Below are 13,098 nucleotides of genomic sequence, written 5' to 3' on the forward strand. Positions count from 1 at the left end.
TAGGGGTGGAATCGATAGCGGGTAGGAGAGAGTGATGCTTGTTGCTGACCTCAGCATGCACATAGGGTGGCTCAAGCTGCCCTTAACTTCACTTCTTCTGGACCCTGCATGCACACATGCATGAGAGCACACATACACACACCCACACGCCCACACACACACACACACACGTACACACATACACACACACATGTACACACACACATACACACACACACACTCACACACACATGCACACACACCTTAGAAAAGAGCGAGTTCTTTCTTCACGTTGGTCTTCTATGTGCTTCACCATCTCACGGTTCAATATTATTTAGCAGCTGTTGTGATCATGGATGGTTTATGGATCATGGATTATTTTCGAGATCATATTTCCTCCTTAATTATTACTGCTCTAATGGATAGACTTTCGGGTTTTATGGATTGATGTTGTGTCTAGCAGATCTCTAAGCATCTGTATTGGTTTTTAGAACTCTGACAGGCTGATGATCCTCCAGCTTTTCCATTCCGTACTGGATAACAATAATATAATAATAATAACCCAGGATATTTCCACAGACTGCGTCTTTCTCCACTCCTTGAATTCCCCTGAGTGTAGTGGGAATTGGTATTTCTGGAAAGTTTGCTGGAACTTGCCTAAATCTGGAGTTAGAGAAGTGGTTTGGTTTGGTTTGGTTTACAATGGAAGAGTGAATCATGTTTTCAATTTCATTAAACTCATTTTTATTATATATTTTATCTTGATCAATTTTGGTCCTATATACTTTCTAACACATTGGTCTATATTTTACTATGCTGGTGTGTTTATATTTCTATATAATTTCACACCTATAATTTTCTATATCTCATTTGCAATGTCTTGTTGTGTGTGAATGTGTGTGCACACATATGTGTTCATGTAGCATACATGCATGCAGGCACATGTCATAGCATGCATATGGGTTCCACCACATGGGATGGAACTCAGGTTTTAGTTTTGTCAACAAGTGCCTTTACCTGCTGAATCTGACAGGCCTTTGCAATATATTTTTTCATTATTTTTGCTAGAAGCATCTCTCTCTCTCTCTCTCTCTTTCTCTGTGTGTGTGTGTGTATTACCATTGTCCAATATTTATTTTATTATTTATTTTTAAGAAACTTTTATTTTTGAAAATCTCACACATGTATACCAAGTATCTTAATCTCACCCCAACTCTTTCCCCAGAATATTTTATTTTTTATTTCTTTCCCAAGGCTAACCCTTCTGTTCACTGTCCTCAGAAGAGCACTTTAGCTGCATATCTCCCTCTGTCTCATGATTTGATGAGCCTTAAAGGTTTTCTCCAGTGCATACCATTTCATTTTACACAGGGTTTTGTTAGGGTTTTTTTTAAGTTTCTAGACATGTACCTCTAAATTTTTTCATATTATTGGTCTCACATTATTGCTTATAGTCAGAGGCATTTGATCTCTTCAGATCAAATACATCATTTACATAGAAATGATTCTTTCATAGATTTGACTCTTTGGGATTTATCATGGCTTCCCCTCTGTTATGTAGCAATGTGTATAAATGCTTCAGATGTGCATGAGAAAGAAGTACACTTTCTTTCCAAGATAACGGATGCTAATAGGTAAGCTGAATCCATGGATGGTGGCACGCACCTGTAGTCCAGCACAAGCTGCGGAGGCAGGAGGATTATCATCCTACTCTACACAGTGAGTTCCAGGTCAGCCATGGCTATACAGAGTCTGTCTCAAAAACCAGCCAACAAACAAAAGTGCTGTGTTCATGGGCTCGAGTTCTTAATGCTGTCATTGAAGTCTTCCTTATATTGTTTTCTTCTTTGAATGAAAGTTGACCTTTGAGACTTAAAATCTCATAATCTAAGAGTTTACTGTCAGAGAAAACATTGGCTGTGGGCTGAGCAGTGGAGGAGGAAGTTGAATTATTTTCTGTTGGTTTTTATCCTCTTAATCCAATTTGAGTCTGCAACACTGAGAGCTCACCAAGTCGAGGTATGTGTTCTATGGTTTTTGTTTTGGAAGGAGGAGATTTGAAGGAGATGGACTGAATGTCTCCATGGGGGGTGTTTAAGTGGATATATATAATATGTTGTGTGTGTGTGTGTGTGTGTGTGTGTGTGTGTGTGTGTGTGTGTGGCAATCAGAGGACAGTTTGGGAAGTCTTCTGTCTGCCTTCCATTTCACTTTAGGAATGCAGGATTACAGATGTGTCTTATTCATGGAGGTTCTAGGGTTTGAACTCTGGTCATCAGGCTTCAGAGACAAGCACTTTTATTTGGCTTATCCATCTCACTGGCTCCGCCAAGAAAGTGTTCACAAGTTGCTTGGATGTAAAACTTGTGACTAACGCACAGTCCAGCGAGAGACAGTAATACATAGGTATGTGTGAGCATATGTATAGGGAAGTTTGTGTGCCTTCCATGAGCTAGAACAGGCGGGCACCACACAGCACTGCATGGAGACGCCAGCAGACAGTTGAGGAAAGGGGAGAGAACCCCTCATGTCACCTCTGAAGCCTTGAAGGGTAAGAAAGCTCTAGACTGTGGGTGGCTGGAATGGGTAGTTCATCGTCCATCTAATTTGCTCTTTGCTTTTGTGTTTACTAATCTCAAATTCACCAGAGAGGCAGATGTATGTGCCATCCACATCAGCAGGTGGCTGTGCCTGAAGCTCGTTTTGTTTTTTTAATGCCCAGAAATACTCCTGAGACTCATACACAGATTTTGAGAGTTTGACTTGGTCAAAGAAGAAACCATGTAATCAAGCAGGAGGAAGGCCCAGGGCCATTGTCTTGTGGCTCTTACAGGTTAATATGGTTTAATGGAAGTTGGTGGTTCTTTAAATGTTATCTCCATGTCGTATGTATTTAGAATAAATGTATATACCCATATAATTTCTTCATGGTTGTGTGCAGGTGCATTAACCTGCATTGGCTATTGGACAGCACACCAGTCACATAGTATAACAATGAAACAAAGTGGTAACAATCCACGGCCTGAAAGAAGGAACGCTTTGGAAGATGCTAGGTATTCACCCACGAGCTCTGTCTTATCAGGCTCCATTTGCTTAACAGGGAAGTATCCAAACATTTAAGTATGCAAATGCGTACAGCCAAATGAGACATCATTTAATTCTTTTATTGTCTTACAGTGAAAGAGAGCAAATGAGCAAGTGGATGGTTTCCTGCCAATTACTTTCAGTTCGTTGTCTTTTATGCTAAGGTATTGCCGAAAGCAAGCCCTCACATTCCAGCAGCAATAACACGAATGAATATTTTAGGGGCTGTGCGATTTCTTTTGTGGGTTATGGTTGGAAATAAAAATTTTAGATTGCGAGTGCTTTGGCAAATACGTAATAAACTGCCAAGACTAAAGCTCCATGTTGCTTTGGTCCCAAATCTGTTCTCACAGACTAAGATGTGGCTGAGGTTTGCCCAACATGCACGGAGCTCTGGGTTCCATTCCTGGCACCAAACAAACCGAGCTTGGTGGTGCTAGTCTGTATGGTGGGAGGTGAGAGCAGAAGGACCAGAAGTTCAAGGTCACCTTGGCTACATAGCAAGTTTGAGGTCAGCCTGGGATATGTGAGACCCTCTGTGAAAAGCAAGGAAGGGAAGAGAAAGGAAGAGAAGGAAGTGAGGAGGAGAAAGGAGGGCAGAGGCAAAAAGAAGAGGGAAGGAAAGAGAGAGAGGGAGGAAAGAAACGAAACGCTTAGCTATCTGAGGTGACACCATAGATAGTTCCATAGTGGGATACCCCCTGCCTATCTTTCTGAATTCATCTTTTTCTTAACTGCACTTAACTCAGGCCACAGCTCCAGTGCCACAAGCACTGCCACACTGTAGGCTTGTGGGTATTTTAGAGTGAGGAACACCTAAGCCAGCAACCATGAAGGCCAATGACAGCAGAGATAGAACTCTGACCTCAAGAGAGCAAGGCTGAGTAGGAGAGGTCCTGGGCATGTCAGCCCCATTTCCTCTCCCATCTCTCAGAGACTCTGCAAACACTGCTCTGCATCCAGCAGACGCCTGGTCACACTGAGGCATCGAGCACGGACCCCTCCCTTCAGCAAACCCCAGTGCTCTGTAAGGAAACGATCTGGGGACATCCCTTCAAATTCAGAGAGCTGCTGTTCTTGAGGTGAACCCATGACATATCCAGCCCATTTAAAAGTGCTTTTCCCATACTAGAGGAGGGAGGGTTAAGTATCAATTTCCTGAGTTTGAAGCTCTTCAAGAATTAATGATCTTCATTTCTTTTCTTTTACCGAAAGCACAGTACTGCTTAAAACCATGAGCAAAATGCTGACCTAGACAAGGGGTTCCGGAAGCTGGGGCCTCAGCACAGGGTTATCCTTGCAAGCAGTCACTTAAACAATATTCTCAGCTCCACAGAGACCAGAAATCCCTTTCTGTAGATGAAGTTGACTCTGTGCTGCCAGACCCTTCACTGCTCACCCCATTCCAGTGGTACCATTACCATCACTTGTTTGGTGCTGTTTCTGCTGAATTATTTGGAGCCCACCTTCCTGCTTTAGCTTTGAATTCTCACCAGAGAGAACCATGCCAGTAAGTCTCCATTTCTTGAAGACTCTCAGAACCAGAACAGGCTAATCTAACACACACACACACACACACACATACACACACACATACACACACACTCACATACACACACTCACACATGCACACTCACACATGTACACACTCACACATGTACACACTCACACACACTCACACATGCATACTCACACACATACACTCACACATGCACACACTCACACACATACACATTCACAAACACACTCACACATGCACACATATGAACATATATAAGGAGACACACACACACACTCACATGAACACACAGACACGCACATATAGACACACACATGCACACATGAATGCGCATACATGCAGACATGCACATATAAGGAGACACACACTTGCACACATGAACACACACAGACATACACAGACACACACATGCACACATGAACACACGCACACACACAGACACACTCATATACATTCATGTACACACGACACACAGGCAGACATGCACATATACAGACACATACACACACACACGCATGCATGCCTATGCACGCATACACACTTATACTGCTGGAACACAGACCTGCCCCTAAAAGACAATGATCACTTTGAAAGGACCAGATCGGGCTGGAGAGATGGCTCAGTGGTTAAGAGCACTGACTGCTCTTCCAGAGGTCCTGAGTTCAAATCCCAGCAACCACATGGTGGCTCACAACCATCTGTAATGGGATCCGATGCCTTCTTCTGGTGTGTCTGAAGACAACTACGGTGTACTCATATACAAAATAAATAAATAAATCTTTAAAAAGAAAGAAAGAGAGAAAGAAAGAAAGAGAGAAAGAAAGAAAGAGAGAAAGAAAGAAAGAGAGAAAGAAAGAAAGAAAGAAAGAAAGAAAGAAAGAAAGAAAGAGAGAAAGAGAGAAAGAAAGAACGAACCAGATCTGCAGGCTGAAGAGATCAGGGAACACCCCTCTGCAGCTCTCTCTTTGGGACAGACAGCTGACCAAAGGTCTATGCAGTGACTCTAAGGCTCTTACTCTGTGATATTCTCCTGCATCTCCCCCCCCACCCTTCTTCCTGTCATTCCTCTCCTGCACCCACCCACCCCTACATTCTTAATGGAGCTCCTTTAAAAATAGTTATTTTATATTTGTGATATTCTCCCTGCATGTATGTTTGTGTGCTGCATGCATGCCTGGTGCACACTGTGGTCAGAAGACAGTGCTGGATATCTTGGAGCTAGAGTTAAGGAGGTGACCACCATTTGAGCACTAGGAACTGAACCTTAGACTTCTTTTTTTTTTTTTTTTTTTGGAGCTGGGGACCGAACCCAGGGCCTTGCGCTTCCTAGGTAAGCGCTCTACCACTGAGCTAAATCCCCAGCCCCGAACCTTAGACTTCTTAAAAGCTGTGCCATCCCACTAGCCCTGTCCTTCCCAGGCTTTAAAGGTAAGCCTCTCTGTCACGCTTAGGTCCCTCTGTATTGTATTGTTTCTGTCTTGCTAATCAAAAACAAAAATTAAATGTATGACAAAACTTTATCTGAGTCTATTTCTGCCCCCCACTCCTCTTCCTTCTCAGGAGAGGAAGCCTAGCTGCCCTGTGAGCTGATGCCACATGGCTTGCTCAAAGCAGACACAGGCTGTTTTGTCTTCCTCACACATAGTCTTCTGACTTTCACAAAACCTTTCTGGAAGCCACTTCAACCCAGATTGCCTGCCTCAAAGCCTCGAGTCCCTTCTGTTCTATCCAGAGAAGACTGATTAATCAACTCTTTCCAGAAAGGCTTACTGGTCAGACCTGTACTGGTTTGGGGCGTTCTGGTAGCTTTGCTAAATATGCTTTTTATAAAGCAAATGTTTGGTTTGTTTTGGAGCTTCCAGTCGTGTTCACTTGGGTGACTCTGACAGGAATGTCCTGCCTGCTTAGTTTCCCTTCCCTGAACTGGGAAGGAAGAGCATCGGTCTGGATCAGAGTGCCACCTACTGGTACAAGTGCCAGCTACATGGAGTCCTCAATGGTCCCGCACACACATACACTTGGCCATGAAGCATCTCCCAGTTGTATTAAATACTGCAGAATGTGCTGCAGTTAATTCAGGCTTCATCCCCATTTTAATAAGGTCTATTTTTTTTCCAAAAGATGCATAAGAGTGAAAAAAACCTCTACTCAGGATATGAATGAAATGGCATCTCCAGAGGGCGGACGGGAATCTTAGACTCGCTCACTGGCTGTTTTGCAACACAGCTTTTTTAAAAAATTATTTTTCAAAAATCATATATGAAATGAAGAACCAAAAAAGTGGGGGTATTCAGTCCCTAAGAAGTGACTTTATAAAGAAGACGATGTGGTTCGTCCGTTAATCCCAGGACAGTCGTTCTTCTAGACGATCTCCCTGCAGAACTAGTCATGTTTATGCCATAAACACACAGGTAGGCCTGAATGTTCACTGCAGATAGCAGAGTAATACTAGTGATAGTTAATCCCTAAAAGGATGCTGTTTTCAGTCTATTAAACATTCTCTCAAACCTAACCAATCTTAACTTTTCCAGTCTTAAAAAACAATTTGCTTTGGGAGTAGATATAAATAAAACACACAGAAGCTGCTCTCTACATTGAGAATAAACTTTTCTTTGCTCACACAGGGGCCGATTTGGATAACGGGATCATTAGCAACCAAACAGATGATGCCTCTCTCTCTCTCTCTAACAGAGACTCGCTCAGCTGCAGAGAGCCCTTCAATTCCAGCAGAGAGGTGAGCTCAGAACTTGTCACTGGTTTCTGCTCATACTTAATCTTCCTGTTTATTCTTGCTTCATTAAAGTCAATCTCCACAGGGCAGACTGTCATCTGAGCTCGGCCCATCCTGCTGTCTGCACTCTCCAGAGAGTGTGCTTCATCCTGATAAACAGGCTGTGAGCCGAGCACGTGACTGGACGTGACTGAACTTCTTAAGGTAAACGGAAGACACAGAGGTGCTCCTCCCACACTGGTACAGCAGAATTAGTTAGGCAGGACCATCCTTTCAATGGGGATGATGCTTTTCCAAAAGACAGGCTTTCAGACTGACTGTCTGAAGTGAGATAGAGGATACTTATTTTTATCATTGTGTAGCACGAGGCCTTTCAGGTTGCCTTGGCTGTTGTCATTTATCCGCCAGGCACCTCTCTTGGGATTCAGTATCATCTAGAAGCTGTCTCCTGAATAATAGGCTACCTGCTAGGAACTGCAGATATTGCTAGATACTGTCTGCTGGTTACTTCCTCACAGCTCTGACCACATGTCAGCCTATCCCAGCTTCCTCAAGATCTCAGCATGATAAATCAAGAAAGGCCTTGAAGTCTGGACCCTTCCAGTAACTGCTAGAAGTTCCACTGAGGGGGTTACTACCCCACCTAAGGAACTACTCTGGGCTGCCAGCTCCCCTTCAGTGTCTCAGTGGTAAGAGCATTAGTGAAGTAGATTGACAGCTCAGCAGAGCAAATGCTGCCCCAGCCGCAATGGGGAGAGGTGGGGTCACAGCCTCTGCAGAGCTACCCACACTCAAAACTCAACTCCCTGCTCTCTCTCTTTCTGGGCAGCAGCTTTTCTCTTGGACCACTTGCCTCATTCCCGTTTCTTGATTCTTCTTAGGATGTAGTGTTTATCACTTTAGTCTTCTCAATCTTAAAACTGGATTGTTCCTCATATGTGATGTCTTGTGCATCTTTGATGTCAGAAACATGGGAACAATATATGGTTCGTTAAGTTAGGGACTAGGAACAGGAGTGGACATGTTTATGCAGTTTCTCCTTTTAAGGGACTGTCTTGAGTGACGTTTCTCTTCTGGGTGCTGCTGGGAGACAGGGACATCCGAGACGTGAGTCCTTTCTTTGAGGACTGACAAAGAGGATGTGTTGACGTCACCAAAGGAGGAACCCTCCAGGAAATGGCCAGAGAGAGTTCAGGTAGGGGGAACAACAAATCAGTTGAGGGACTTGGTTGATTTTTATGGGGACAGGGGCATCTGAACTCATAAAGGGTTTGCTCTGTGGAGTGAGTGATTTTACCATTGTCAAAAGTTGAGAGTACTACTTTTCATAAATGGATAGCACAAAATGTTAGGAGTGTCATTAGGAGCCATTTCAGATGTTGTTAAAACTAAAATTTCTTTGTCAGTTTCTTTTATGAAACTCAATCCAGCAATCAATAACAACTGGTTTTAAAATCAAGCATTCCAACACAATACACTCCAACAATATGCTGATTTGATGCTCACATGGTAAGGAATGATGGGACGAAAGCATGAAATGTCTTTGTTTTCTATAATCAGACCGTTATGTCTCTGGGAGAGGTGGGGGCCTTGTATGTACATTAAAAGCATAACTGCTAACATCCAGTAGCTCTGGCCTGAGCTGAGGTGATTCAGGCAGTGGGCATGTGTGGTATTACAGTTCAGACTAGCACATGGTGTGTTCAGATCCGAGGCTATAATGAATTCACACAAAGCAACAAGGACAGCTAGTTACACAGACACGCTGATATGTTACGTGTTTAATTGGGAGTTAATTGTTGATGATACATGTAGTGAAACCTTTCATTCCAGATTGTCTTAGCCATACATTCATTTACCCCCATGAGGGGTCACAACCCACGGTTTAAGAGGATGGACTTGAGGGTCCCAGTATCATGCTATCTTTTATTTTTTATGTCTCAAGTTTTAGACAAATCTACCTATATACACTTGGAAAAATAATAATCAAATGCTTTAGCAGATATATAATTTCACATTGTTTAATATGGCACTCTGAAGGAGAACAATATGTCAAGATCTGTCCACTTCAATATCCTCACTTCCCAAACACTCTTTACTCCTGTTACCCAACCATGACGTTGAAAATAGAAACGAGACCCAAACAGTAAGCATTTGAGTGCATAGTGAAGGTTTCCCCAGCCAATCTGAGTAAACATTGGGAGGCGGTGAGCCTGAGGCTTGCTGAGCTAGAAACCTTGTCTCCAACCTGCATGCCCTGGCTCCCTCTAGTGTCCTTGGCTCAGCCCTTTTTTTTTCCTACAGAATTGAAGTGTTCAAGAATCTATGCACTCTATAGAATGGAGGACTCACAGCCCACCTCAGCTGCTTCTTCCTATTAGCACGCCACGCAACTCTTACGTGCTGCTTTACCCACAGCAACTGTGTGAACTTCTGTTGTCTTCAATTAAGTCTTCTATTCCATTTGACTGCTACGTTCATGTTATCTCCCTCCCACCTCTCCCTCCCCCTATCACAACCGTACCTTGAAAACGAGAACACGCAATACAAGGCTGGCAGTAGGTATCTAGCACTTTAAAGTTAGAATCCAGAAAACTAGAGTTGGTAGGAGTTGTGGTACGGTTACCACCATTCACAAGACAGGGAAGCCGGAAACGGTGCAGAGTTGTTGCTGTGCTAAGCCTGTGAGTAGCCAGTGAAATTTAAAGGCACCTCACTAGAGGAGGCACAGATGTCTGTAGGTTGGCCCAGGTCTCACCGACCTTTTGGTGGTGGGGTGGGGTATAGAAAAGAGGACAAGAGCATCAACCACCAAAGACAGAAAACCACAGTGAAGATGATAGTAACCGTCAGTGAGAGGGCGATATCAGTTCACAGCCCTGGCTGCTCTCAAGGAGCTGCTGACACTAAAGCTTGGCCTTACAAGATGTGGCAGATTATGTGGGAGCAGAAAGGAAGTGTGGTGCCCTGAAAGTGTCTTCAGGAGAGGGCTTTGAAAGGAAGAATTCTAGACATTATGACTAGACAGGTTAGGGTTGAAGTGTTAGAGGTCTCAGATGCCAGCCAATAAGTCCCCATTCTTCTAAGCAGAAGCCTAATTCAGCTTCTAGAACATGTGTGGAAAGCCTTTAACAACTGGCTCAATGCCTGGACTGGTAGATCACTTACTTACCATGTCCAAGGCCTTGGGTTTGATCATTAGATCCAAGAGGAGAATCTTTTAAAGGAGGGAGAAGTGATGTAACATGTCTGTAATCCTAATACTTGGGAAGTGATGGCAGGAAGATCAGGAATTCAAGGTTGGTTTCTAGTTGGCTAGAAAGCCAGTTCAAGGCCAGCCTGGGCTACATGAGATCCTGTCTTCAATAAAGAAAAAAGAAAGAAATGAAAAAAAAACAAAGGAAAGGAAAGGAAATACCCAGCATTATTAGAGTTTAAGGCAGATGTGCATTTATTAGCTTTCTGTTTATTTACAAAGAGAGCCATAAGAAGTGGACTTGTGTGTGATCTAGGTGTGTGCTAAGGTTATCTCTGATTATAGTTAAGATGTTTTAAATAGGAATTAGCCCAAGATCACAGAGGTTTTAAAAAAACTTTTGTGCTTGATAGGTGTCCAGTTAATGCTTCTTCAAAAACCAAATGGTGTGAACAGAGCTGTAGTGTAGAACGAGGAAAGTGTCAATGGTTTTCTTGCTATGTATTGATGTAGGTCAGAAGGGTTCTAAGGGGAAGGGTGAGGACAACATTGCTCAGTGTCAAGGCCTGAGCAAGATTAGTGGGAAAAAGTGTGGAGCCAAGTTCACTGCCTTCTAGTTGTTATATTCTGCCTCCGTGAACTGGAAATTATATACGAACAGAAAAGGGTACATCTATTTTTAAGTTATTGTACTTTTATTTCTCTCTCTCTCTCTCCCCCCCTCTCTCTCTCCCTCCCTCTCTCTCTCTCTCTCTCTCTCTCTCTCTCTCTCTCTCTCTGTGTGTGTGTGTGTTGCGTAGCTGCTCATGAAGGTCAAAAGAGGGTGTCAGATACACTGAGTTCCGAGCAGTCATGAGCTGTGGGTATGGGCTCTGAAAACTCAACTCAGGTCCCCTGCCAGAGCACTATGCCCTCTTAACTGTGAGCCGTCTCTCTAGCCACTTGTACCCTACCACCCAATAGCGGCTTGTAATACGGGGTGGTTGAATGTACTGAATGAGTTTGAGAAACACCCACTGCCTGGGTTTTCGAGCAAGCTGTTGAGGCAGAGTTATTTGAGGGATACTTGGATGTACAAGCCCTTGGACTAAAGGCAGCCAGAGAAACTAAAACTGAGTCTGGGACTCAGGAGATTGTGATCTGAGGTAGAAGGGGATATAAAAGACAGTGTCCTCAGTATCCACACTTCAACCCGTGCCAAGCAGGTCTTCATCCTCACACCTATTATCATATCTGTGTCCCCAGATCTCTTTGTATTTAGCTTCTCCTTGGCATCTGGTGTCATTTACCATCCGTGGACCACACCCCTCTCAAAGCCTCCAGGGCATAGCTGTACTGCTTTTCTTTCTGTTTCTTCAATGTTTTCATTCTAACCATCCCAGTTTCATCTCCCATCTACAGAACAGTGGTCTCCTACCTCAACTGCACTGAGGGACGCTGACATAACAATTACTGGGGCTGGGGATATGGCGTAGTTGGCAGAGTGCTTGCCTAGCATCCATGAAGCCCTGAGGTCCACCCTCACCACACAAACCAAGTGTGATAGCCCATTCCGGTTATTCCCAGCAGCAGAAAGTACAGGCAGGATCATCAGAAGCTCAAGTATGTGCTCTGCTATGTAGTATGAGATGAGCCTGGGTCACATGAGACCAGTTGAGGGAGGAGGTTAGGATTATTGAGGAGTTGAAGTCCTAAAATTCAACCCAAACTCAAACACATTAGCTCATAACCTCTGGGGATAGATGCAGGTTCAGTCTTCAATGTTGATTCCAATGTGCACCCAGTGTTGCAAGCCCCACCCTAAACACTTCAGTCTTCTTCTTCCTCTTCCTCTTCTTCCTCTTCCTCTTCTTCTTCCTTTCTTCTTCTTTCTCCTCCTCTTCTTCTTTTCACTCTTCCCCTTCCTATTTTCCTCCTTTTCTTCTTTCTCTTTCTTTTTCCTCTTCCTCTTCTTCTTTTCTTCTTCCTCCTCTTCCTCTTCTCTTTTCCCCCTCCTCCTCTTTTCCTAATGTATATCTTGCCTGCATGTGTATTTATGGACCACATATATGCAGTTTTCATGGAGGACAGAAGAGGGCATGTGTGTGATCTCAGGACTGGGGAATCCTGAGGCCTGCTGGCCAGTCAACCTAGCCTGATTGAGGAGCTACACAGACACACACACACACACACACACACACACACACACACACACACACACACACACACAGATGCATAAACAGCCACACCAAAATCTCAGCAATATTGTATTCTAGTATTAAGTAATTAAGAAAGTATGCACACCTATTAAAAACAAAGAATGTGATTGATCTGGAATTGCAATTGGGCTTCTCAAGAAAGAAGCTGAGCATGCAAAATATGTCCATGTAGAGCATCCACAGATGGGAAGGAGGCAGGTTGGGCAAGGGAGAAGCTGGGCCCCAGAGAAGCCCAAGAGCATCTCTGTGGGAGCCCTGAAGTTGGGCAGCCCCAGAGAGTGAGTACTCAGGAGCAAGGGTAGTTTCTGTAGGCAGCTGCCCTCACTTAAGTCCTCTGACCTAAGGCACACGATGTTTCTGTACTGACAGTCCATATTGGTTGTTGACACGT

This window comes from Rattus norvegicus, chromosome 8 (genome assembly GCF_036323735.1).
Source record: "Rattus norvegicus strain BN/NHsdMcwi chromosome 8, GRCr8, whole genome shotgun sequence".
NCBI lineage: Eukaryota > Metazoa > Chordata > Mammalia > Rodentia > Muridae > Rattus > Rattus norvegicus.